Here is a 27,919-nt window from a genome sequence, read left to right as displayed (position 1 = left end):
TGTAGCCTTAATATATTTTTCTGATTATAAAAACGATCTATATTTATTCCAGAAAATTGGAGAAGTCGATAAAATATAAAGAAGAAAACAAGTGAATCCCTTTATTGCTTTACCTTTTATTATAGATATTTTATTTTATTACAGTTTATTTATTGATTTCTTTTTAAGTCATCTCTACACCCAATGTGGGGGCTCAAACTCATGACCCCGAGATCAAGAGTCTCGTGCTCCACCGACAGCGCCCACCAGGCACGCCTAGATATTTTATTTTATTTTATTTATTTTTTTAAAAGATTTTATTTATTTATTTGACAGAGAGAGAGAGAGACAGCGAGAGCAGGAACACAAGCAGGGGGAGCGGGAGAGGGAGAAGCAGGCTTCCCGCTGAGCAGGGAGCCCGATGTGGCATTCGATCCCAGGGCCCTGGGATCATGACCTGAGCCGAAGGCAGACGCTTGACGACTGAGCCACCCAGGCGCCCTAGATATTTTAAATAATACTAAAAATTAGAGGGAATGTGGTGTAATGAATCCATATACCCATCAGTGATTTTCAACAAACATCAACTTTTTCCATTCTTGTTTCACCCGTCCCCCACCTACATTTTGTCAAAGGAAATTCCAGATATATTATTTCACCTATAAATACTTCAGTAATTATCTCTCACAGATAAAGACTTTGCAAATCAACAACAACACACGCACAATACCATTAATACACCCTGCAGTAGTGACACCATTTTTTATTAGATTATTTAATAGGCAATCCATGTTCAAATTTCTCTAATTTGTCTCCAAAATGTCTTTTTCCAGTTGGTTTGAACCAGGATCCACAGAAGGCCTACCTATTATATCTAGTTGATATATCTCTTAAATTTTTTTCTCTCTCTTTCATTGAGATATAATTTACATTCCATAAAATTAACCATTTTTTAAAAAGACGTATTTATTATTAAAGAGAGAAAGTGTTGGGGGGAAGGGGCAGAGGGAGAGGGAAAGAGAGAATCCCAAGCAGACTCCCCGCTGAGCATGGAGCCTGATGCAGGGCTCCATCCCACAACCCTGAGATCATGACCTGAGGCTTGGGGCACCTGGGTGGCTCAGTCGGTTAAGTAGCTGCCTTTGGCTCAGGTCATGATCCTGGGGTCCTGGGATGGAGCCCTGTGTCAGGCTCCCTGCTCATCTGGGGGTCTGCCTCTCCCTCTCCCTCTGCCCCTCCACCCCCACCCCCTGCTCGTGCTCTGTCTCTCTCAAAAAAAAAAAAAAAAAAAAAGAGTTGGAGGCTTAACCATCTGAGCCACAGAGGCAGCCCAAAATTCACCATTTTGAAGTGTACAATTTGGTGGCTTTTTGTAGATTCTGAAGGTTTGCAACAATTACCACCACCTAATTCTCTAACATTTTTATCACCAGAAAAAAGAAACCCCATACCCACTCACAGCCATTCCCCATTCCTGCCCTCCCCTAGCCCCTGGGGACCACTCATCTCTTTTTGTCTTTTGCCTACTGGAGATATTTCATATAAATGGGATCGTACAGTCTGTGACCTGTCGTGTCTGGCTTCCCTTTGCGTAATGTTTTCAAGGTTCAACCACGTTGTGGCAGGTGTTGGTACTTCACTCCTTTTTATGGCTGAATAATATTCCAGGCTGAGTTTCCCACAGTCTGGAGTTGGTTGACCGCATCCCTGTGGTGTCTCTAACATGTTCCACTCTCCCCTGTATTTCCTACAAGCTGGTAATTGAAATGTAGTTGCTGGAGGCTGGAGGCTTGATTCCATTTGGACCCAGTGATTTTATCAAGACTATCCACAGATGATGCTGTGTTCTTCCTGGTGCTTCAGAGCAGGCACTGTGGTGTGTCACGCTGTCCCAACTTTTCGTGATGGTAAGGTTGATCAGTGACTTCAGGTGTCAGCCTCGTCATCTGTTACAAAGTTACCCATCAACATTGGACCCAGTGATGGTAGCATCCATTGATGATCACGGCCTAAGTCTGCTCTTTTACTCTTCAGTTTATAGAAACGGAAACTGAGGCTAAGAGAAGAGAAGTGATTTGCCCAAGGTCACATGGTTAGTAATAATTAATGAATAGCCTCCACCTATTGGCCCCCTGTGGTATTCCTGGCACTGTGCTAAACAATTTACGTGAACTGACACATTTATTTATTTATTTATTTATTTATTTTAAGATTTTATTTACTTGACAGAGAGAGACACAGCGAAAGAGGGAACACAAGCAGGGGGAGCAGGAGAGGGAGAAGCAGGCTCCCCACGGAGCAGGGAGCCCGATGAGGGGCGGGATCCCAGGACGCTGGGATCACGACCTGAGCCGAAGGCAGACACCCAACCAACTGAACCACCCAGGCGCCCCGAACTGACACATTTAATCCTCTCAACAACTCTGTGGTTGGCTCTATATTATGCTGTTCCTTTTCCAATGAGGAAACTGAGGCCCAAAATGGTGAAGAAACCTGCCTTTCTTTGATGAGTCATTTGGTAATTCATGTCAGGAGGTTCCAGATGGCAGAGAAATGAGAAAACACAGTTCTTGCTCTGCTAAATATAGACACAGGCAGGGTGAACAGAATCATAAGAGAGAAAGAGATGGGAGCCATGGAAGTCTTCCCAGAGGAAGTATCACTGGAGCTGGGCCTTCAAGTATGTGTAGGAGTTTGCCATGGGGAGTAAAGACAGAGGAATGGGCCCACCATATGAATAAGGCCTGAGGTGTGATTTGGGCTCTGGTCAAAGACTCCATTCCTCACCATGGACGTAGTCTCACAAACGTCTGCCCTTGGGAAGGAGGAAGAGAGAGGGTGTGGTTTGGCCCATCACATACTTAGAATATGCAGACTTACTGCAGAGTGAGGAGTGCAAAGAACACTGTACTAGGAGTCTGGAGTGGTCAGTGGGCTGTGAGGCCCGGATGCTGTACCCAGGTATGGTCCCTGCCCTCAAGTACCTAAGAAAAATGGAGGGAGATAGACCTGTGCATCATTAGCTCTTGCCCTAGAAAGAAGAAAGGTCACCCAGTCCTGGTCCTCAGCTCCAGCTCCAATATTCTGATTGGAGGGATTCCCCTTCACATACCTGGACCGTTGAGTGAAAAGAACCTCCAACAAACTGCATTCAAAGTGCCCATTGAACTATATATGTATTTGCTTTTATGTGCATAGACTATCTCTGGAAGGGTCCAAAAGGTCCAAAAGGAAAAAAAACTGCAAATCATGCTTTCCTGAATATACAAAGAACACCTAGAAATCAATAAGAAAATAAGAATATGAACAGACTTCACAGAAAAGGAAATACAAAGGTCTCTGAAATTCGGGTCAAGACTGCAGCCTCATTCATTTTTTAAAAAGATTTTATTTATTTATTTGAGAGAGAGAATGAGCAGTGGGGAGGGACAGAGGGAGAGAGAGAGAGAGAGAAACAGACTCCCTTCTGAGCAGGAAGCCCAATGCAGGTCACGTGGCTGCTAAGAGGCAGAGCTGGATTCGAACCCGGGCAGGAAGATCATGACCTGAGCCAAAGGCAGACGCTTAACCAACTGAGCCACCCAGGCGCCCCTGCAGCCTCATTCAAAAGAAGAAAAATGCAAAATAAAATTACACTGAGATTCCACACTCACTCGTCAGGTGAGGAAAATTACGACATTTTGGGAACACACTGACGGCACGTCTCTGGGGGAACAGTCACCTTCACTTGTGGGAGAGTAAATAAGTAAGTCCCCTAAGGAGAGCAATGGCAACTTCCACCAAACTGACAACTGCACATTTCCTTTGCCCTCGGAATTCCAAACCCCGGTATTTATCTTACAGGTATAAGTGCGTAGGAGGGAAATGGGTTATTCATAGCAGTTCGTGTGTGTGTGTGTGTGTGTGTGTGTGTGTGTGTGTGTGTGTGTTGGAAATACCTCTGTCCATCGGTAAAGGGCTGAGAAAATAAATCATAGAACATTCATCCAATGGACCATAATGAAGCCATATAAATGAGGAAGCTCTTTAGGTACCAACGGGGAAAGGTGTAAGGCAAAGTACTGTGATTGTATCAGTGTCTCTTTATGGAAAAAGGCAGGGAAGAGAAAGATGGTGCGTGTGTTTTCTTCTATTTGTGTTATATGTGGATGTCCAGCCAGCTGTGTAGGAAACTGGTGAAGTGCTGATCTCCTCCAGGAGAGGAAATGGGAGGCTGGGGCAAGGCGCGGGAGGGAGACTTTTACTGTACCCTCTGTGTTAACTTTCAGATTTTGATCCACGTGGAAACATTTTCCATTCCAAACATTACATGAAATTAAAAGTTTAAGGGTCCATTTTACACAGAGGAGATTCCGTGGGTCCTCTGGTAGGGCACTCCCCTTGATTTCTAATTTAAACCTCACAGTGGTCTCCCCATTTTTCGGATGTGAACACTGAGGCTCAGACCTGGAGAATGACACCTGAATCTACAAGCCTGGGGTGCAGCAGGGAGCCAACATCCTGTTCACATTCATGACTCTGGACCCTCCAGTCGGCTCTGTCACCACACAATACCACCCCCAGCTGGACAGCAGGCGTGATGGGTTTCTCATTTAACTGGGGCCGGCCATTCTTCATCCTGAACTTTCTGGTTATTTGACCAAAGTGTACTATTGTTTGCCCGAATTACACTTTATTAAAAAGAAAAGAAAAGGGGCAGGGGACAGTCATAGGACTGGAATGATTCTGGGCTAGATTTACCAGAGGCTTGACTCAACTTGGCCCCGTCATTGGATTATTGGGGAGTTTCCTTTAAATGTAGCAGGCAATGGGGCGCCTGGGTGGCTCAGTTGGTTGAGCGACTGCCTTCGGCTCAGGTCATGATCCTGGAGTCCCGGGATCGAGTCCCGCATCGGGCTCCCTGCTCAGCAGGGAGTCTGCTTTGCCCTCTGACCCTCCCCCCTCTCACGTGCTCTCTCTCTCTCATTCTCTCTCTCTCAAATAAATAAAATCTTAAAAAAAAAAGAACAATGTAATAGTAATTTAAAAAATGTAGCAGGCAACTGGATTCACTGGCTTTTTGAATAGAATTTGGAAAGAAATTGGAAAGAAATTCAATTAAGTGGTTCTTTGACTAAATTAACGGGATTATTTTCTGACTGAATTAATGGCAGTTTCTTTCAAGACTTAATTTGCCTCCTTCTGAAGCTTTTCTAGACTTTACCAGGGAGTGCGGGGGGCAGCGCAGGCTCCTGCCTCTTAGGTTCTCTCTGGGGAACAGCGGCTTGCCAGCTTCCCGCCAAGTCCGGTCCTGGGGCCACTTCCTCTGGGAAGCCCTCTAGGACCCCACCCCCTGCCCCCCACCGTCTCTGCCCTCCACAGCAGTCTTGCCTCCCTGGCCTGGCTTCCTGGTTCACACTGGGTGGTAGTGAAGTGTTTCCAGAACTGTTTCCCTATAAGGCTCTCAGCTCTCATGTGGCAGAAACGGTGGATTCACCTGGTCCCGGTTCTTGGCACAGGTCTCGGCCCAGAGCAGGGGCTCAGGCCGGGGGAGGAATGAATCTGCCCCAGGCCTTTGGATTCTCAGGCCACAGGGCACAAGCCTCCCTCCCACTTAGCTGGGACGTTTAGCTTAGTTCTTCTGAGAGAGGGGAGGGGGGTTGGCAGTTACATCCCAGCCATGCCCCGCCACTCCACTCCCATTCCGGCCACAGCATCTGGCACCCGCGAACACAGATGTCCAAAGTGCACCAGCCCCTCTCCAGCGTACCAAGAGTTCCCCACCCTCTCTGATACTCGGAACAATCCACTGAGGGGTGGGTTCCCCTCCCCCTCCTACAGCTGACATCCCCAGGGATGGGTAGGCAGGGTCTGGCCCAACATCACACAGCCAGTGGGTAGGGATGTCAGGACTCCAGGCTCCTGGAGAGCAGGACTGAGGCTGGGAGGTGTGCGGGGTGGTGGAGAGATCACAGGAGAAGCCTCATCCTGTGCTTTAAGGGTGAAGAGATGAGGGCCGGGGGGATCTAGGGTCACAGAGCATGAGGCCCGAGCTGTGCAGATGGGGCAGCAGAAGGTCAGGGAGGATTCTACAAAGTCCTGGGAGATGAGGAGGTGGCCGGCAGTAGTGGGAGGAGGAAATGGATGTACACTCACTGATTCGATCATCAGCAGACCTGAGGGCACGCCAGGGCTAGCCCTGGGCTGGGCCCCGGATGCAGGGAGGGGCCGGCAGGACACTCCAGCCCGCTGCGCTCAGGAGTGAGGAAGGGCGGGGAGGGGGGGGGGCGGTAACTGGCCCTCCCCTTGCAAGATGAGAAAGGCTCTGGAGGAGGGACAGGGCCTGGGAGGGTGGTCAGGAAGGTACTGAAGGAGGAGGAGGTGTTTGCCTGGCCGGGAAATGAGAATTCTGCTAGCCAGTGCTTCTTGAGGGCCCGCTGTGTGCCTGGCTCTGTTCTAATGACTCTCTCTTCCCCATACTGACCCCCTCAGCCCTGCTGCCTACCTGGGAGCTGGGGCTCAGGGTCACGCAGCTGCTAAGAGGCAGAGCTGGATTCGAACCCGGGCAGGAAGGCTCCAGAGCCTGGCTCTTAGCTGCATGCCCATGGCCTCACAGCGCACAGAGTCACAGGCGAGGGGAGCGACACTTGGGGCTAGGAAAGGGGCCACTCTCAGAGGTAGATTTTCTTTGCTTTGTGCCACGTGCCCAGAGGCATAGGAATGAGCAAACAGAAGGCAGAGGACTTGGGTTTGAGCCCCACCTCATGCACTCAGAACTGTGCAAGCTTGACCTCTCTGAGCCTCAGCTGTCCCATCTGTAAGATGGCCCAAGAATCCTTCCTGTAGGCTTATGGAGAGAAGACCCAGCACCCGCTCAGTGAAGTGGGGTCCCTTCCCTCCCTTGCACCCCTGAGGAGGTCGGGGACATGGGGGCTTCCCTCCAGCACCCCCTTCCAGGGACCTAGAGAGGTCTTCTTGTCCAGTCCACTAGTCCAGAGAGCTGGCTTGTCTCTGGCCAGAGGTGCCCTCCAGAGAAGGAAATTGTTTGAACTTCTTGATGATGATGGGGATGGGGATGAGGAGGATGACATGGTGATGAAGAGGACGGTGGTGGGGCTCGTGGTAGTGACAGAGCCCCCGCCCCGCCCCGCCCTGACCTTCTAGCAGCCCAGGGCAAGTGCCGAGCATAGCTCTGGGGTGGGTGTGGGGGTGAGCACCCAGAAAGCTCCACCTTGGCCCTCCTTCCATTTGGGCCCCACCCTCCGATCATGGCTTTGATGACTCCTTCTGCCCCACCTTTACTACTCTCTGACAGAGCATGTTCCGTGGATCTGACTGCTCAGGAGGCCACATTTCCTAGAAGGTTGTAACCAAAGCCCAGAGAAAGGAGACACTTGCCTGAGGTCACACAGCAAAGCTGGACAGGGCAGGACCCCAGGGTTCCAGGCATTTAACTCTCTACCAGCCCCACTTGCCCCTGCTGGGTTCCAGGGAGGTGGACAGGGGGACTGTTTTTTGTTTTTTGTTTTTTTTTAAGATTTTACTTATTTATTTGACAGAGACACAGCGAGAGAGGGAACACAAGCAGGGGGAGTGGGAGAGGGAGAAGCAGGCTTTCTGCGGAGCAGGGAGCCCGATGCGGGGCTCGATCCCGGGACCCTGGGATCATGACCTGAGCCGAAGGCAGACGCTTAACGACTGAGCCACCCAGGCGCCCCAGGGGGCCTGCTTTAACCAAACCTCTCAGCAGATTCTGCCTGAGCCCCTACTCTGTGCTGGCACCAGGAAGAGCCTGGAATTTGTGGACACTCTGCCCTGCCCAGTGGAAGGGCACAGGGCCTTGGGGAAGATCCAGGACACGCTCAGAAGAAGGGGCAAGGTCAGGCTTGGAGGGTGGTGGGAAGGGGCATTCCTAGAGGAAGGGAGGACAAAAGGGAAGGAGGCAGGGAAGGACCGGGCAGGGCGTGGGCTCCTGGGAGGTGTGGGTGCCCACAGTGCGATTTCAGGGTCCTGCGTGTGGTGGGGCCCGGCCACTCTGGAGGAGGGATGGGAGATGTCAGCTGGGGCCAGGGGCCAGGAGCCTTAAATGCCAGACCAAAGCATCTGTGGCATATCTTGCAGGCCATGGGGTCCTGGGAGATTTTTAGCAGAGGACGGAGCTGGGGGGGGCGGGGATCTTCCCAGAGGCCAGGGCTGTACATAACAGCTGGGGCAGGGGGGCAGGAGGACTCTAGGACTCCCCAGGTTATGGTGACCAAGAGGTCTCATGGAGTGTCTTGCCCAGTGTGACTCTGTGTGGGAAGTTTGGGGTCTCAGGCGGGGTGGGAGGTGTGGGGACACCTGATGATTGTGACCAAGGAGTCGTGAGGGTGCTGGCCTTGCCCTGCCTGCCAGTCCCCACCAGGGCTCCACTTCCTTCCCCTTTCCCACTCAGGGCTCCCACTCCGGTGCCCTTGCCTCTTGCGGACACCCTCTCCCTCCTGTTCCACAACTTTGGGGGACTCCCTTTCCCCTGCTCTGCTGGCCCTATTCCTGTTCATGTATTTATTTATTTTTTTTTAGATTTTATTTATTTATTTGACAGAGAGAGACACAGCGAGAAAGGGAACCCAAACAGGGGGAGTGGGAGAGGGAGAAGCAGGCCTCCCGCTGAGCAGAGAGACCATTGTGGGGCTTGATCCCAGGACCCTGGGACCATGACCTGAGCCGAAGGCAGACGCTTAATGACTGAGCCATCCAGGCGGGCCTCATGTAATTATTTTTTTAAAAATGAAAATAATTCTTTTAAATGGTGGTAAAATACACAGAAGTTGAAAAGTTACCACGGTAGCCATTTTTAAGCAGCACTAAATACGCTCCCTCACCGTGTGGTGCAACCAGCATCTCCACCATCTTCCCAAACTGAAACACGGGGCCCACGGAACGCTGACCCCCTCCCCCCAGCCCTTCTTTCTGTCTCTGTGAGTTTGACTCCTCCAGGTATCCCATGCGAGGGGGACCAGACGACCCGTTTCTTAAAGTTCAGAGGACAAGCCACCTCCTCTGAGAAGTCTCCCTGACTCCCAGGCAGAGAATGCATGCAGTAAGCCTACGGCTCCCAACCCCCGCCCCCCCGCCCCGTTCCACCCCAGCAGGGGGGCCCCACAGGGCTTCTCACCAAGCCTCCCGCTTCCATAGAGTGGCCTTCACCGGGGCCAGGGGAGGAAATTCTTTGAACTTCTTGGAAGTCCATGATGATGATGATGATGATGATGACGACGATGATGATGAAGAGGGGGCAGAATCCCTGGCCTTCCCCCTGACCCACTTCCCTGACCTGGGCAGTCCCTGGGTCTGAGTGCAGACCGGGAGGGTGGCTTTACCACCCTCTGCCAAGGCTAGGCATCGCCTGGGTCTGAGTGCAGACCGGGAGGGTGGCTTTACCACCCTCTGCCAAGGCTAGGCATCGCCTGGGTCTGAGTGCAGACCGGGAGGGTGTCTTTACCACCCTCTGCCAAGGCTAGGCATCGCCTGGGTCTGAGGGCAGACCGGGAGGGTGTCTTTACCACCCTCTGCCAAGGCTAGGCATCGCCTGGGTCTGAGGGCAGACCGGGAGGGTGTCTTTACCACCCTCTGCCAAGGCTAGGCATCGCCTGGGTCTGAGGGCAGACCGGGAGGGTGGCTTTACCACCCTCTGCCAAGGCTAGGCATCGCCTGGGTCTGAGGGCAGACCGGGAGGGTGGCTTTACCACCCTCTGCCAAGGCTAGGCATCGCCTGGGTCTGAGGGCAGACCGGGAGGGTGGCTTTACCACCCTCTGCCAAGGCTAGGCATCGCCTGGGTCTGAGTGCAGACCGGGAGGGTGTCTTTACCACCCTCTGCCAAGGCTAGGCATCGCCTGGGTCTGAGGGCAGACCGGGAGGGTGTCTTTACCACCCTCTGCCAAGGCTAGGCATCGCCTGGGTCTGAGGGCAGACCGGGAGGGTGGCTTTACCACCCTCTGCCAAGGCTAGGCATCGCCTGGGTCTGAGGGCAGACCGGGAGGGTGGCTTTACCACCCTCTGCCAAGGCTAGGCATCGCCTGGGTCTGAGGGCAGACCGGGAGGGTGGCTTTACCACCCTCTGCCAAGGCTAGGCATCGCCTGGGTCTGAGTGCAGACCGGGAGGGTGTCTTTACCACCCTCTGCCAAGGCTAGGCATCGCCTGGGTCTGAGTGCAGACCGGGAGGGTGTCTTTACCACCCTCTGCCAAGGCTAGGCATCGCCTGGGTCTGAGGGCAGACCGGGAGGGTGGCTTTACCACCCTCTGCCAAGGCTAGGCATCGCCTGGGTCTGAGGGCAGACCGGGAGGGTGGCTTTACCACCCTCTGCCAAGGCTAGGCATCGCCTGGGTCTGAGGGCAGACCGGGAGGGTGGCTTTACCACCCTCTGCCAAGGCTAGGCATCGCCTGGGTCTGAGGGCAGACCGGGAGGGTGGCTTTACCACCCTCTGCCAAGGCTAGGCATCGCCTGGGTCTGAGGGCAGACCGGGAGGGTGGCTTTACCACCCTCTGCCAAGGCTAGGCATCGCCTGGGTCTGAGGGCAGACCGGGAGGGTGGCTTTACCACCCTCTGCCAAGGCTAGGCATCGCCTGGGTCTGAGGGCAGGGCGGTGGGGGAGGCCCACAGCTCTGTTGTTGCAATGATACCAGCACCTCATCCTCCGCACCCCTCCCCAGGGTCCTTGATGTTGGCCCGGTGCCCCCGGTTGTCCTAGCTCCGTCCTTCCCTCCTCCCCCTCCCCACCAGGGGGGTCCTAGAAGGCTGGCCCTTGATGCTCTCCCCCAACACGGGCCCTGTCTGGAACATGCTACCCTAGTCAGCTGGAAGGCGCCCTTCAGGACTCTTTTTGCATTGTCAGTGGGAGGGGCTGGGGAAACTGAGGCACGGGGAGGTGTTCTGACTTGCCCAGGCCACTCTAGAAACCGGCTCTCCTACTGCTGTCTAGGCTCTGAGGCCACAGGTAGGGTAGACCCTAGGCTCGGTGCCAGGTGTGGGGGCCAGGCTGCCCTGGGTTCGTAGCCCAGTCTGCTCACTCCCGGGGGCCATGGCTCAATCCTCATCTGTCAGTGGGGCTGGTGACAGTGTTGGAGCACCCAGTAAGGCAAGCCCTCAAGTCAGGGCCAGGCTTGTGGTGGGGGGTCAGCAAATAGCCCCTCTGTCTTTCTTTCCCGCCCTGAGGTGTGAAGGGGACGACAGCTCCGTGGTGTGGACAGGCCTGGAGAGAGGGAAGGTCAAGTCCTGGCCTGCCTCTGAGCTACTCTGAACCTTAGGGTCTTCATCTGCCTCCCAGAGCTGCTGCGCTGTGCACGTGGGAGCCGCCACGCTTAGGGGCTTCGAAGGCCACCCCCAGCTTTGTCCTCCCTCTTGAGGGAGATGGAAGGGGCTTGTGTTAGGCTGCCCACGAGGAGACCATTGGAAGGGGACCAGGTGGGAGGCAGGTCCTGGGCAGCGGGGCCAGGCCCCACTGTGGCAGACACTCCAGAGGTTGTGAAGGGGGGCTGTTCCCCAGGTCAGGACCTCCCCTGGGGCTTCTGGAGCCTCCCCCTTCTCCCTCTGTGTGCAGAATGGACTGCCAATTCTTATTCTGTGTAATTTTCCAAACAAAGGTAAGGGGGTGAAGTTGTTAAGTCCTTAAACATCCAGGTGGGCCCTGGGAGAGAGCAGTGGTCAGACACAGAGGCACCCCTCTGCCCTGTCGCACCACAGATCCCTTCCCGTTTTGGGGCTCAGGTTTCCCATCCGCATGGGGGTCTCCACAGGCCCGCGCTGGGCTTGGAGTCGGGTGTGACCACAGGGGACTCACCTCCCCCTCCCAGCTTCTTTTCTCCACCCGCCGATGAGAGGTGTCTGTCAGACAGAGGCGGGACTGCACTTTGGGAGCAGGAACACCAAGGCGCAAAAGCCTCTCTCCACTTGTTACTAAGGCTCCCTTCAGGATTACTGGGGTCAAAAAAGCTCCTTGCAGGCAGCCTAGTCCATTTGATAGGGAAACGGAGGCTCCCAGAATGAGGCGACCTGCCCAAGGTCCCAGCTCAGAGCCAGCGACAAGCCAGACCCAGACCCCTTGTCTCCCTGTCTTCCCGGGGCTTTTCCACACGCGGCGTCCAGGCAATGGCCCCGGGGCTAGAACTCAGGCGGCGGGCGGCGCGGAGGGCGCGCGCCTGCTGCCCCCGTGTGGCCACTGCGGGCGTTGCAGCGGGGACGCGGCGGAGCCTCCCGGTCCGGGTCAGGGGGGTAGGGGGCGTGCACCCCTCGGTGCCAAGCCTCGGGCGGCCGCGGGGACCACACGCTGAGAGAAGACCCGCCCTGACCGCCCGAAACCCTCGGGCCTGAGCCTGCGACCCCTAGAAGTGCCCTGAACGGGCTCACTTACAATAGGGAAGACGGGGATGATTCTGGGACGCAGTGTCACCTGAGCAGGTGGCCCTAAGCGTTGGTGAGCGGCGTGCCTGGGAGAGGTCCAGGCCACGGCTGCATTAGGTGCTGGCCCGACACAGCAAGGCTCTGGGAAGGTCTCCATGCAGCCCTGGGTGGGGACCACACTTACGACTGTCCCGCAGAGGCGGACCTCGGGCTCAGCTCCTGGGCAGGTGGGGAGAGGAGCTCCCAGCCTAGGCGGGGTCCCCATGAACTGGGAGAGGCATACATTGAGCATGTTGGATGGGGCCCCAACCAGTGTTCTGCTCCACCAGCAAGTTGTCCCAAATTTGAAGAGATGTTCCAGGACCCCTGTGCGTCCCAGAAAGAACCAGGATGGTCTTGTCCGCCCCTGCTATTGGGATGTTCACCTGTTCTCCTGCTGTTGATGTTATCTGAGCGGACCTGACTCTGATGGATTGGATGTTTGTGTCCCCCGAAATCCTAACCCCAGTGGTGGTATTGGAGGGGGGGCTTGGGGAGGTGATTGGATCCTGAGGGTGAAGCCATCATGAACAGGATTAGTGTCCTTGTAAAGGACACCCCAGAGAGCTCCCTCATCCCATTTGCTGTGAGAGGACACAGCGAGAAGATGGCCGTCCATGAACCAGGAAGCAGGCCTCACCAGTTCCCCCATCGGCCGGCACCTTGATCTTGGATTCTCAGCCTCCAGAACTGTGAGAAATGTGTTTGATGTTGAAGCCGCCCAGTCTGTGGTAGTCTTGTTATAGGAGCCCCAACTAAGACTCTGAGGGAGGCCCACCCTTGGGGAGCTCGCAGCTTTATGGGAGCCGAAGCCAGCTGAGCCCTTGGCTGGGAGAGGCTATGGACTTAGTGACTGTGGGGGCGGGGAGGGGGCAGGAACGGTGACTGCAGGGGAGGACTCAGGCTTCTGGCCCAGGTGCTGGGGGTCATGGGGCTGGATGGTGCCTCGGCTGCACAGCTGGGTGCTAACCCCGGGGCCGCGCTGCCTTGTGCAAATGGCTCCCCTTTCTGTGAGCTTCTGGGGACAGGACCGGAGTCTCCCTGGTGCCCGGGCATGGGCCTGGCATTCGGCAGGCTCCGAATGAATTTTGAGTGAGTGGAGTGAACAAAGACACAAATGAGTGACAGTTTGGTCTGTGGGTGACTCAGAGACATCACCCTAAGGCTCCAAGATGCTGTGGACCTGAACAGTCAGAGGGAATCCCCTGGGAATGTGCAGAGTAGCTTCCAGAAGGACACACAGGAGGGGTACTGGGCATGGGGGTGGAGAAGGAGGAAAGAGGGAGTCTTACTTTTCTTTTTGAATGTTTATGTTATACATCACAGGGTGCATATATTCTAATGTGTTATAATTATAATGCATTACCATGTGCCTGCTCAATAAATGAGCACAGAAGTAAATAATCACCTGGGGAGCACCCTGGGCTGCAGCCCCAGAGGATAGAAGCAGTAGGTCTGGGGGTGGCAGGGGACCAGGATGAGTTCCCCAGGTGATTCTGTCACAGGTGGCCCCGGACCACACTTTGGGAACAAAATCACCAGCTGGGTCCTCTTCCTACCAGCCAGGCTCATTTGCATGGTCTTTTGCATATTTTTGCATGATTTCTCTGGTTCCAAAAGAAGCCTCCGTTAGCCCTTGTCCTCCTTTCTGCCTGGTCCTCAGGAAAGCTTCTCCCCTCCGCAGCTCGTCCTGCAGCACTGCCCCCATCCCCAGACCTGTATAAGCCCCTTCCTCCTCACCCCCATTGTCCAACCAGATATGCCACGCTTGTACCCCATCTCCACATTCTCCTGGTTCCCCAGGGCTTGGCATACACACATCACCTCCCCCAGGAGCCTTCCGCAACTCCCAGCTGAGAGTCTGTTTCCATACTGCTCTCCATCTCCTCCACTGGACTCCCAGACACTCCTGCCCCACTTAGGAGCGTTTCCTGTACTGACCCACTGTGCACCGAGGGCTGAGCCAGGCCCTCCACCCATCCCATCTCATCCAGAGACCCCATAAGACCAGACCCCATGAGGCCCATTTTACAGATAGGAAAACTGAGCCTTCCGGAAATCACGTGATTCACCAGACCGTGGCGGCTCTTTCCATCCCACCCAACAGTCTCCTAAAATGCCCTTGTGGCATTTTCTCCCGCATGATGTTAATGTTATCTGGGTTTTGTTTTGCTTTGTTTGCTTTAATTGGGTCTTTAAAATTACTTACTGTACAAACATGCAAACAATCCAGAAATATATGAATATCATATGAATTCTCTCCTTGCCTCCCTCCTCCCACCAGGAACACTCTCTAGGCAGAGCCACTGTGAATGGTCTGGGGTCTCCTTCCAACCTCTTATAACTTTACATACAGATAGATGTGATATGTACATATATATAGGCATAGTATTTTTATTGTAAGGCATACATGCAAAAGAGAAACAATTTAAAGAACAATACAGACGCCCATAAAAATTGCCAACACTTCTCAGAAGCACACCCCTGTGCCCTCCTGCAGCTGCACCCCCCTCGTCCTGTGGTTCTCCTTGCAGAGAGACCACATATATATGTATTCTTAAATAATACATTTAGGACAAGGAATGCTAGATCATCCTGTGTGTGATGTGGTCAACTCTATGAGGCAAAGCTAAGCTATTTTCCAAAGAGATTGAACCCATTTTTACTCCTACCCAAAGCTGATGAGAGTCCTCACTGAGCCATATCTTTGTCAAATGTGAAACTTTATGATTTTTTGCCAAGCTAGTGGAAGTCAAATTCCAACTCAGTGTGGCTTTAATTTATATTTCCCTGATTACTAATGATATTGAGTAGCTGTCTTATCTATATCTTCTACGTCCTTAGTGATTCTTTTATCTTCTTGATATATCAGTCATTGAAAGAGTTGTGATAAAATCACTAATTGTGGGGGCACCTGGCTGGCTCAGACGGTTAAGCGTCTGCCTTCGGTTCAGGTCATGATCCCCGGGTCCTGGGATCGAGCCCCGCATCGGGCTCCCTGCTCCGAGGGGAGCCTACTTTTCCCTCTCCCACTCCCCCTGCTTGTGTTCCCTCTCTCGCTGTCTCTCTCTATGTCAAATAAATAATTTTTTTTTAAATCACTAATTGTGATAATGGATTTGTTAATTTCTCCTTGTTTTGTATGGTTTGAGGTTATGTTATCAGGTGCGTGAGTTTAGAACTGTTGTATCTTCTTGGAGTTCTATATTCCTTCCTTGTATCTAATAATGCTTTTGCCCTGAAGCCTCGTTTGTCTGTTAATATAGCGAAAAGTCTTTTGATTTTGATTCTTTTTGTAAAAAAGGACAATTTATTTGCCTCCAAAGAAACTACTGCTAGTTGACCTTAGTGAGAGATGACTTGATTTTTTATTTTATAAGGATTTATATTACAGAAACTTTTCAACACATACAGAAGTACACAATCACGTAAAACACATGTCCATGTACCTGTCAACCTCCTTAGATACACACCAAATCAAACTATTTAACCCCCTTAGCTTCCCCATCCCATGTTATTTTGAGGCAAATCCTGTATATATATAAATTGATCCCTAAACATTTGAAGATATATCTATAAAAGAAAAGAACTTAAACCCCCCAATCCCATTACCATCCTATACAACAATTCCCTAACATCATCAAATGTCACTTTTTTTTTTTCAATTTGTTTGAGTCAGGATCTAAACAAAGCCTGTCAGAGTGTGTAATTGGTCAATTAAGTCTCAATCTAGAGGTTCCTACTCTTATTTCTTTTATTTTTTTCTTTTTTGCTACTTGTTTGTTGAAGAAATCAGGTCATTTGTCCTTTATATAAAAATATTTTGTTTGATGGGATTATATAGATGATGTTCTTTAGCAATATATATGGGCCATCTTTCCTCTCAGTACATAGAAATCAATTTTGGGTTTTTAGTTGGTGCACAGAACTCCTTAATTACTATTTTATAAGGTGTCTTATCTCCTTTTCTTACTGTGAGCATTGGATGAGAATTCAACAAATATTCAACAAATATATAGTGAGCACCTACTTTGTGCCAGGCCCCATGCCAGATCCTGAGAAATAAAATAGTGAACACACCAGACACATTCCTGGAGTTTAAACTCAGACTTTGGTGTCTGCTGAATCCCTTAAGAGATTTGTTAAAATTCAGGGCTGCCAGAGGTCTAGGGTTGGGCCCAGAAATGGGCACTTCTTTGTCTATCTAGTCCAGAACTATCCTGTAGAAATATGTGACCTCAAACAGGAACCACATTTGACAATTTAAATTTTCTAGTAATATCATAAAAAAGTAAAAAGAAACAAGTGAAATTTTCCTTACAGAAAATTTTAATTCTATATTTAAATTCTATATTTAATATATAACATTAAAATATATTTAATACACATATTTAATATATCAAACTATTTTAATTATATAATTTATTTAACCTGATATATCCAAAATATCATTTTTAACATGTAATCAATAATGAAAAATTGTTAGAGATATTTTGCCGTTTTTTTTAAAGAATGAGACCCTTTCTAAGACCCATGCTTTTCATTTATTTATTTTTTAAAGTAAGCCCTCCACCCAAAGTAGGCCTTGAACTCAAGACTCGAAGATCAAGAGCCGCCTGCTCTATCTACTGAACCAGCCAGGCGCCCCCTGTATGCTTTTTATCCATACCGAGTCCTTGAAATCAGGTGTGTCTGTGTTACATTTACAGCCAACTCAACGGACAAGCCACAAGTCAAGGGTTCCTTAGGGTTCCTTGGGGGTCGTGGCTACTGTCACTGGACAGCGCAGCCCGGGAGTCCGATCCGGATGGCCCCCCGGGCCATAGTGGGAGCCACGCTGGGCTGCCCAATGTCTGTGAAAAGCACTTTGCAAACCCTGGTACCCCAACAAAATATGGGGACAAAGTCACACCTGGGCTCCAATCCTGCCTCCGTTCCATCCACCCGTTCCTGGCTGCATGACCTTGGAAGTGCCCTCACCTTCAGAGCCGGGATCTCCGAGCACCACGGTGGAATGGGCCGATGAGTCCTGCCCCGCGGTGGTGGAGGAGCCCCCGAGATGGTGTGCAGCCGCCCGCTGGGTGTTGGTGGCAGGGAGGCGTGACGGGTGTGGGAAGGTTCGGGGGTGCAGGAAGGGCGGCGCAGTAATCAAGCCTCGGAGACCGAACCGGCGGGCGGCGGGGGCTCCCGGCGGAGTTGGGGTACCAGTGCTCCGCGCGGCTGGGCTCCCGCCGCCTGCAGTCCCCGAGGCCACCACGGGGCGGCGGTGTGGGACAGGAACCCCGCGAACCGCACAGGGACCCCGGGGAAGTAAAGGCTCCGCGCGGGGGGGGGGGGGGGGGGGGCCGCGATGTGAGAATCACTAGTAACTGCTTATCTGGCGGTTCCCTAGGACGTCCTGGAGATGACCCTGGACTTCCCTAGAGACGGAAGAATGGGATCCTTCTGGTTTCTTCCGCGGCAGGAGGGGAAACTGAGGCGAGGAACTGTTCCCTCCCCCATCTTTATCCACAGCTGCTGTGATGGAAGGAACTCCGGCTCTGACCAGCTGGGAACCTGTTTTCTCAACTGGGAAACGGGGTTACCAGTGCCTCCCAGGGACTGGGAGCTCTGCGCATGATGGCTGGAGAGGGGTTTGGCCAACCGTCTGGTGCTGAGCCAGGGTCAGCCCGTGCGCAGGGACGGAAAGGTGAACTCTGAAGGATGAGGATAAAAATAACTGCGGCACTGGGGCGCCTGGGTGGCTCAGGCGTTCAGCGTCTGCCTTCGGCTCAGGTCATGGTCCCGGGGTCCTGGGATCGAGCCCCGCATCCGGCTCCCCGCTCCGCGGGAAGCCTGCTTCTCCCTCTCCCACTCCCCCTGCTTGTGTTCCCTCTCTCGCTGTGTCTCTCTCTGTCAAATAAATAAGTAAAATCTTAAAAAATAATAATAATAATAACTGCCATTAGCTGAGTGCTTAATCCCCTCTACACTCTGCTACCCCCCCCCCCAAGGCTGGTGCCACTATTGCCCCCACCTTACAGATGAGAAAGCTGAGCCTCACGGACATGGTGTGGCTTGCCTCGGGTCACGCAGCCCAGCAAAGCCTGTCCCCTGACACCCGGGTTCTGTGCTTGGTCTGACTACAAGTTGGCTGAGGTGGGAGAGGGTGAATCTTCCGCCCAGCTTCCCTCTCCCATCCCTGGTTCCTGACTTCCTTCCTCCCTTCTTCTTTATTCTCAGCCCCTCTGGCCACCCCTCCCCACCCTCAGGCTGTCTTTCCCCCCATGAAAACGAGTGCCTCTTCCTGTTCACAAATCATGCTTGGCCCATCAGAGGGTCCACGGCGGTGGCCACAGAGGTGGGCTCAGGGTGGGCAAGTGACTCAGGCCTGGCCAAGGAGGCCGGATTCCGGGACTCTGTTGGACCTGTTGAGAGACACTCCCTGCCGAGCAGCTGTGAGGCTGGAGCCCGGGTGGGGGTGGAGGGGTTCTGGGGATGTTGTTTTGAGCCTCTGCTTTCACCTCTAACCAGGAGGAGCTGACTGACCCCCCCCCCAGTTAAGGAATGGGATGCTCAGCATGCTCAGCCTTCCACCTGCCCCCACTGCCCACACAGTCTACCTCCCACCCCTCTCCACCCCCTCCCTGTTGCCGACTCACCAGATCTGAGGATTCAGGGGCCCCAAGATGTGGGTCCTCCCAGCCCCCTGCCTCCGCCAAGAAAGCTCTCAGCTCCACTTGGACAGTGAGGCCACGGGGCTGCACGGGGTGATTTGCCTAAAATCGCACGGTTGGCGAGCATGGGCCACAGGCTAGAAGCCCATCAGTGGCCTCTTTCATTTCCTCACTTAGCAAACGTCTTCCCAGCCCCGGCCCAGAGACCCGCTGTACGGGTCAGGGTGTGGGCCCTGGAGACAGACCCCCGGGGCTCCGATCCCAGGTTCTTCTCTCACTAATGTACAACCTCGGCAAGTTATCGCACTTCTCTCTGCCTGTTTCTTCTCTGTAAAATTAGGGGGAAGTCCCCTAGTGTCTCCAGAGACCAGGAACATTCTGCCCGATGATAGCCGAGCCCTCTTTCCTAAGGCTATGCTATGCACATGCCATCCTTCCGCTTGGATATTCTTCCAGAGTAACCTCGGAGTGGTTCAGAGCATGGGCCTGGGCAGCCTGGTTTCCAATCCCAGCTGGAGATGGAGAAGGGCGTTCCAGGCTGGGGAATGACAGGTGCTTCGCCCTGGGGGAGAAGCTTCTGTGAATAAGGTGCACGGCTGTACTCCTAATCCGGCAGTCCTGTGTCCTTCTTTCTGCCCCTGGGGAGAACTTCTGCTGTCTCTGGGATGGGGCTGTGGAAACATGCAGGGGGCCTCATCTGAATAATGCGGTGGAGAACTTGGGGCACCTGATGAGCATGATGGTCCTGGGCTCTATGGGAGAGACAGTGTCCAAGTGGAATGGAGATGCTCCATGGGAATGGGAACTGGACCTGAGCCACGAGGGGTGGGCAGTGCAGCCTTGGTGGGGGGCCCTGGGTGCTGGGGACAGGGGTCAGTTACCAGGAGGCAGGCAAGGCTCAAGGGCACAGCGTGGCCGAGGCTGACAGTGGGACGGGGTGCTGGTGCAAGCCCGCAGCTGCCACGCACCCTCGCACCAAGCTCCGGCCCCTCCGTGGAGGAGGACTCTATTTGGGGGGCCTGATGGAGTCACTTCCCTGCCAAACGGGAGAGGTTGCCTGGGTGTCTTCCAGGCCAGGCTGTCCCCATGCAGGAGTGGTGCAGTGTGGACACTGACAGGGTGGGGGGCACAGGGCACAGGCTGACAAGTGCTTGAGGACAGCAGCTGCTGAGGGGGCTGGTGGCCTGATGCCACGTTCATGGCCTCCCTCTACACCCCCAGCAGCCCTATGTGGTAGAAGCCAGGGCTTCCCCTGTTTTCCAGAACAGACCGCAGTTCAGAGACACCGAGTCACTCATCCAAGATCACTCAGCAGCGGTAGCAGAGCCAGGAGCTCAGCCTGGGTCTGCGCCATGCCCAAGACTGCACTCCTAACCACAGCTGTGTCCGTAAGCAGAAGGCTCAGCCGTTTCCTGAGCACCTACTATGTGTCGGGCCGTCTGCATGTGTCGGCTCCGGGGGCCCAGGCCCCAGAGGCAGGAAGCCACCAGCAAACCCCATCTTACAACAGGCCTGAGGCCAAGAAGGGTCGAACCTGGCATGTTCCTACCTCTGTTGGACGTGCAAGTTAGCACACACCCCCTGGCAGTTCCCTTCCCCTTCCGGGCCCCTGTCTCCCCATCTGTAGTTCAAAGAGATGGGATCGGGTCCCAGAGGGCCTGTCCAGCTCTAATGCTCTGAGACCCGTCTCTGGGGAGACTGACAGAGGGCTGGGGGGGGGCGGTGGCCAGGAGGGCAGAGGCCGTGTTCCGAGCCTGCCTTCCCTGCCCTGCCCCCCCTGCAAACCCATTCTCCAGGTGTTCAACCGAGGCCCACCCATCCCTGAGGGAAGAGAGGCAGTGCCCGGTCTGCGTGTCCTCGCCCCTGTGAAAGAACGGTTGCTGTTATCATGTTGTCCTTACAGAGGAAGCCCCGAGACAGGAAGCACTTGGCACAGGACGGCTCAGAGAGCAAGGGATGCCACCGGAGGAGGCGCCGTCACAGGACAGCTCAGAGAGCAAGGGGCGCCACCGGAGGAGGCGCCGTAGGGGAAGCTGTGTGCTCCAGAAGCCGGCCCCTTCTGCTGCCTCCTTCCTGAAGCCACAAAGTCAGCCCGGGGCCTTCCTTAGCTGAAGCCTGATTTCTTTTCCCCTGAGCCTGGGTTCTTGGCTGCCCCGGGGTGCGGGGGTGGCGAGGTCATCTGTGGCCTCCTCCTCCCCCACCCCTTTCCTGCAGGGACTGGGCCATAAATAGCCTTGTCCAGCCTGTCCTCAGGTTTGCCACCTTTGCTGCTCACCGCGCTCGATTGCCCGTGTCTTCCCTCCCCTCCTGTCCTCCTGTCGGGAGGAGACCGGAGTCACTCCATGCTTTGCATTTCCCCGTCATTAATCCGTCCAGCCAGCCACCCCTGTTGGGGCTCCTCTGGCAGCATCCCAGCCCTGCCTGTCTCATTTCTGAGCCCGGAACCTCCCGACCTGTTCCTGCCGCCCCAGCCAGGGTCCTCCAGAGCCCCCCCTCCCCAAGGAGTCTCAAAGGCTGCATGGAGGCCAGACGCCCCTCGGGGCAGCCCGCTTCCGTCCCTGCCCACTTCCTGCCGCCACGCGCAGCTTCCTGACTGCCTCCTCCATCACTCTCTCCCCTGCTCCAAGACCGCCCAGGGCTCCCCAGTGCCTGCAGGGAAAGCGCCCCCCCATCTTCACCTCCCGGCCTGGCAACTGTCTGCCCCCCCACGCACCCCCTTGCCAGCCCCACTCTCCTGTCAGCCAGCTTCTGCTGTGGTTCAGGGGCCGAGAGGCCATCCCCTGTGGGCCCAGGAAAACTACAGTGTTCCTGCGGGGGAACTGGGCTAAGAGGCGTGGCCTCCCCGAGCCTCCCCCTGCGAGGCTAGCAACAGAATCCCCCTCACAGGGCTGAGGGTCAAGTGAGAAATCAAAGGTTAAGGCTTTGTAGGCTGTAAAAGTGCAGACACTTCATTGTTGCTGTTGTCCCAGGGAGGATGGCGGAGATAAACCTCACACTCTGGAAGGTAGAGGTTAACTGGAGGCCAGCCCGGAGGGGGTGACGGGGTGGGGGAGAGTTACCACCTGTCTCCACCCCACGGGGCCTCAAACACAGGGCTGGGAGGCCACCTCCACCTCCCCCAACCCCACACACCTCTTCTCTCGGCCTCTGACCCCCTGAGCGTGTGTCTCCCTCTTTCTCCAAGTCTGTGTAGCTCTTGGCTTGGGCGATGGAGCTTCCCTCTGCTTCCCTGTGGCCGGCTCTTGCTGTTCTTCTGGGGGCCTCTCTCTCTGCCTTTGTCTCTCATCTTTCTGTCTCTGGCTCTCTCAGTCTCTTTGTTTCTTTGTGTCTCTCGGCCTCCCCCATCTCTGTCGCGGCCCCTCTGTCCCTGTCACCTGCCCCCCCACCAGTGTGTAATACGCCCTCCATCCCTCACAGCTGGGCACCACCCCCTGAACCCTCTCCCACCTCCATAGACTCACCCGTAGCCCCTGGACCAGGTGTTGACAGGGAGGCTCAGGAGGAGGGGAGGATGGAGGGGGCTCAGAGAGGCCAGGGAAGGTCCTGGAGCTGAGAAGGGAGGACAGTCAGCTGAGCCTCTGCTCTACTTGGCAGGGAAGGCCCCAGAAGCATGAGGGGCAGGTGCTGGCCTCTGGACCCTCATACTAAGTGGCCGCTCCCAGTGGAGCGGGACCCTAGGGACATGTGGGGGGTCAGGAACCTGGTTCTGGATTGGGCTCTGCACCTGCTCCCCCTGGGTGATGTTTCCCTGAGCCTGCCTTTCTCCGGTCCATGAGGTACCCAGGGGTCCCCTCTTGGCCTCCCTTCCACTGTGGGCACCGTGAGGGCCGACCTGCCCCGCTGCCCTGGCACAATGCCACAGTGAACAGTTATGGCGACTGAAACCAGGGAGCCCAGCTTGCTGTCCCAAGCCTAAGTGGGGAGGGGCAGAGATGGCCCATGGTCTCACCTGGTGTTAGCAGCATGACCCAGGCTGGAGGCCTCAGGGCTGCCAGCCTGGGGCTCTTTCCCAGAGCCACAGTCTGGGGTTGAAGGGCTGGGGGCCCAGCTACATCTGTCTTGTTCGGTTCAGCGCTGAATCTCCGCTCCAAGACTAGGGTCTTGCTTGCTCATAGTAGGTGCTCAACAAGTATTTGTTGAATGAATGAATGAATGAATGACACAGAAGCCCTTTGAAATCTGTGACAGTGATGCTGATGTTTGAGCTGATGGCCAGGGTACAGGTAAATGCCTCTGCTTGGGGAGTTCCCACTGGGACTGGTGGAGGGGCTTTTATACCAGATGTGAGGCAGTCAGTGGATGAAGTTGGGGGTGGATCCTTGAGGTGGCCAAAGCGTGCAGGAGGGGACGAAGATTGACTCAGCCAGTTTTGCCAAGTACCAATTCTGTCCTTCCCCACCCTTTCCCCAAGACCTCCCGCCATCTGGTGAAGGACACAGGAATAGAATCCTAGGTTGTCAGACATGTCAGGACCCTGGAGGTCATGAGGTCCAACCCCCTAACTTTGAAGATGGGAAAAATGAGGTTCAGAGAAGGGAAGAGATGACCCAGGATCACACAGTAAATCAGAACCCATGCTCTTTCTCTAGCCTCCCACTCCTCATATACTGAGCCCTAAGTGATCTGATTTCCCTTTTTGCATGGCTGTCAGGAAGCTCAGAGGTCAGTGTTCAAACAGTGTCTCATATGGCAAGCTCGTCAAAACCCTTTCTGGAAGGGAACTCACATTATTTGGGCCCACTGATGTGCCCCACGTCATGCTATGCCCGATCACATATGTGATCTCATTTAGTCCGCACAGCATGTGAGAGAGATACAAATGGCCCTTTTTTAAGGATGGGGACACAGATTCAGAGACAGAATCAACTTGCCCAAAGCTACAGAGCTTGCAGGTGAGAGAGCAAAATTCCAGGCTGAGACCCTCTGCCTCTCACACCAATGCTCTCTCCTCTCTAGAAATATGCAGTGCGTGCCCCTCCGCCCTTGGCCGCTGCCTGGGTGCCATTGCTGTCCCCTCTGGCCGGCACTGCCCCTCACCAGCACTCAGCCTCTCAGGAGGCAGCCGCCTGAGAAGCCGTGGAAGGGGAACTTGGTTTTGAAACTTCTCCGCTTTGCCATCCTTAGAACTCAGCTTTATATTGTCCTTGCGGAAAGACTCCCATGCTGGGGTCGCATTCTGAGCCTGTCTGGCAAACATAGCCCAGAATTCTGTTAGTCCTCCATCGGAGCAAACAGCCGCCAGGAGAACAAGTACAGCAACACGACAAAACACACTGTACAAATATGTTGATCACAGCATCGTGTATCGTGGAGATTATCGTAGACCACCATTCCTCGTGGTCCTGCGGGGAAGGGGGAGGCCAGGGGAGCTCATGAGAGGGCTGGCTTCGTGGGAGGGCCTGAAGCCAGGTTTAATCCTCTGTCTTTTTTTTTTTAAGATTTTATTTATTTATTTGAGAGAGAGAGAATGAGAGACAGAGAGCACGAGAGGGAAGAGGGTCAGAGGGAGAAGCAGACTCCCCGCTGAGCAGGGAGCCTGATGCGGGACTCGATCCCGGGACTCCGGGATCATGACCTGAGCCGAAGGCAGTCGCTTAACCAACTGAGCCACCCAGGCGCCCCTAATCCTCTGTCTTAAAATTCTTCGTTTTCTCTTTGAGCTTGTAAGTGAAGTCCAACAGGACACTGTGGGACGCACAGGAGCCGAGAAGGTAATCTGGAGAAAGGAAAGAGCTTTATACTTTGGGTGCCTTGAATGGCACCGTTTCCCTGACTTAGGGACAAGAGACACATATTTTCATTTTGCAGCGGATCCCACAAATTATGTAGCTGGTCCTGTGTGTAGCAGTGGGAAGGGCGCCGGGCTGGCGTCCAGGACGGTGGGGTTCAAGGTTACTCCCCTCTAGGCCCACCCGTGAGGGGCTGTCCTGCTGAACTCTAGGATATTTTTTAAAGATTTTATTTATTGGAGAGAGAGAGAGAGAGAGTGCATGTAGGGGGAGGGAGAGGGACAAGCCGATTCTGTGCTGAGCACGGAGCCCATCACTGGGCTCGATCCCAGGACCCTGAGATCACAACCTGGGCCGAAAACCAAGAGTGGGACGCTTAACCGACTGAGCCATCCAGGCGCCCCCTGAGCTCTAGGATTTTAGGAACAGTATGTAGTCATTAGAAATGGAGAATATGTAGACTCCATCAATATCAAGAAAAGTCAGTCCCCATAAAAAAAAAAAAAAAAACCTGTGGTGAGAAAAGCCGGACACAGGAAGAAGACCCCTCCCCACCCCTACCCCCGTCACAGCAGGTGATCTAACTAAGGACCAGCAAGGATAAGGCGGGAGTTTCACCAGGTGGAACAGCTGAGTTGAGTTTGTAAGGAACAGGTTTTTCGAAAGCTGGTGGGAAGGAAGCAAAGATGAACCTGCAGGAATTATGCCTGAAGGGGTGGGATTGGAGACAAGATGAGGGGGAGGTTTTCAGCTTCATTAGACCACACCCTCTCAACCCCCCTACCCCCACTTCTCTTCCTCTCTTTCTCCCACCCGACATCCCTTCCTTCCTTCCACTCCCCCGGGGCTGTGACTGAAGGGGGGAAGTGGGAGGGCCCAGGCAGGGGAGGGGAGGTGCGGGCTGGGAGGATGGGGTGCGGTGGGGAGGGGCTTGCAGCTCCCCTTCAGCCAGCCCGTTTGCGTGATTGCGGGCTCCAAGATACCTGAGGTTCTTCCACCCCAGATACAGCGACACCCCCCTCCCCCCCCCCCCCCCCCCCCCCCGATTTCAGCGCTGCCAGGAGCCCCAGTGAAGTGAGAGGGATCAGAGGAGCTGCCTGCCAGCGAGCAGGGGAGGGGGAAGGCAGGTGGGAGGGCTGAGAAAGGGGAACAGGTGGGAGAGGGAAGGTGAGTCAGCGCAGAGCAGAGCGGGCAGGGGTTTGCAGGCAGCCAGCGGGGACTCGGAGCCTCCCTGCAGCTCCCGGCTGCCTCCTGGCTCTGGCACGCCATGGCCCCTCCCCCTGGGCCCGCCCCCAGTGCCCACGCCCCGCGCTCCTCTCTGGCACCCCAGAAAGTCTTTGCTTTTCCAGCCCTTGTCAAAACTCGCCTCTGGTCATGCCCTCATGTTACCCTCTAAGATATGTCCCAGGTCAAAGATTCTGAGTCCAAGGTGCCTGCACCTTGGAGGTCCTCTTCAGTGACCCCTGGTTACCCAGGCGCCGAAGCATCCCTGGGAAGGCAGTCGGCCGGAGAGGATGAGATTGGGGAAGCCCCCCCCCCCGGGGGGCCTGCAGGACTGGACGAAGGGACATCTCCGATGAGTCGTGTGGGAGGTGAGACCCTGGCAGAAGGGCACCAAAGGCCCCTCTGTGAGCGTGGACGGCTGTGCTCTCGTCTTGCTGAGCTGGTCTCCCCAGGCCCTTCGGGGGCCCCCAAAGGTCACAGGAGCACTCTGGGAAATCTGGATGGGGGCAGCCTCTGCTCCTCACTTAGCCCCTGCCTCGGAGAGGGCGAGTGAAAGGGAAGCAGGCCTCCTGGCCTCTGTCTGTCCTCACCTTGGTTCATGTCAGCCCCTTAGTTCCCTGGGCCCCCACAAGGATTGAGACCCCCATCTTCATCTACCTGCCTCTCGGGATGCGGTCAGAGTTTAGTGAATGAAGGGATGGGAAGGGATGTCTCACATGAAGGGAGACATTAGGACAAGTTATTTGTTGAGGGATTTGGATCCCAGGCTAGTGTCTTTCTCCAGGACAGAAGCCTCAGGTTCTCTTGTTAAACTGTTAAAGCCCGTTGGATGCACCATGTTTTACCCAAATGCAGCCATGTCACCAGTGCTGGGGAGATATGATCATTCACAAAGCAGCTCACAGCACCTCACAGTAGGTGAGCTTTGGCCTGCTGCTTCCCTGCATTTCCTGAGGTAGTGGTGCCTTTTACCTAGAAGATTCCTGGGAACAGCGAGGGTTCCCGCTGCTTCCTTACACCTCAACTGTTGGGTATACAGTTGGCACGTAGACTAGAGGTAGAGCTGGAAGGGGCTCTCACACTGAAAGTTTCTGTGACAGACTACCACATACGGCCACAATGCCACCCCGGTGTGGACACCCTTTGCCACGGGACTTTTACCATGCTCCCAGAAGCTGGAGTCTGATTTCCCACCCTTTGAATCTGGGCTGGCCTCGTGACCTCATTGGCCAAGAGATTGCGGTGGAAACGACGTCATCCAAGTTCAAGGCTAGGCTCAAGAGACCTCGTAGCTTCTGCCTTCTCCCTCTTAGGTTGCTGCCCTGAGATGCCATGAAGGAATTTGGAGGAAGAGAGGCCCCGGCCGATAGCCAGACCGACCACCCGACACGCGGGCGAGGCCATCTTGGACCTTACAGCTGAGCTGATGTTCCCCAGCTGCTGGAGTGAGCCCCAGGAAACTGGGCAAGGGAGCACTCAGTCCACCCACAGAACCTCGCGAAAGAATATAGCACTGTCGTCTAGGTTTTGGGGTGGTTTGTTACACAGCACAGGCTAACCGAAGCCCAGAGAAAGGAAGGGACTTAGCCAAGGTCTCACCCACAGTGAGACAAAGACCAAGTTCGACTAGGACCAGGTTTTCTAGCTGCCGCCGAGAGCCCTTGCCACCAGCGTCCTGAGGCCAAATTCATTGGCCCAGCCTGGTGTGTGTGCCGGGAGCGGGTGTAAGCAGACAGACCCCCTCCCTCCCCCCCCCCGCCCCCTGCCCTAGGTTACAGAGGCTTAGCTGCCACCCACACAGGGCTTTCCTGCTCATCATCTCTTGGGAGGGAGGGGTGGTCCTCCCATTCTACAGATGATGAAACTGAGGCCAAGAGCAGATGGGCAACTTACTGGCAGCCACACAGCGGTGAAGTAGCAAAGCTCCAGCT

Source organism: Zalophus californianus, chromosome 9, assembly GCF_009762305.2.
Source record: "Zalophus californianus isolate mZalCal1 chromosome 9, mZalCal1.pri.v2, whole genome shotgun sequence".
NCBI classification, from domain to species: domain Eukaryota; kingdom Metazoa; phylum Chordata; class Mammalia; order Carnivora; family Otariidae; genus Zalophus; species Zalophus californianus.
The sequence above is the reverse complement of the archived record's forward strand: the minus strand, read 5'-3'. Positions refer to the sequence as shown.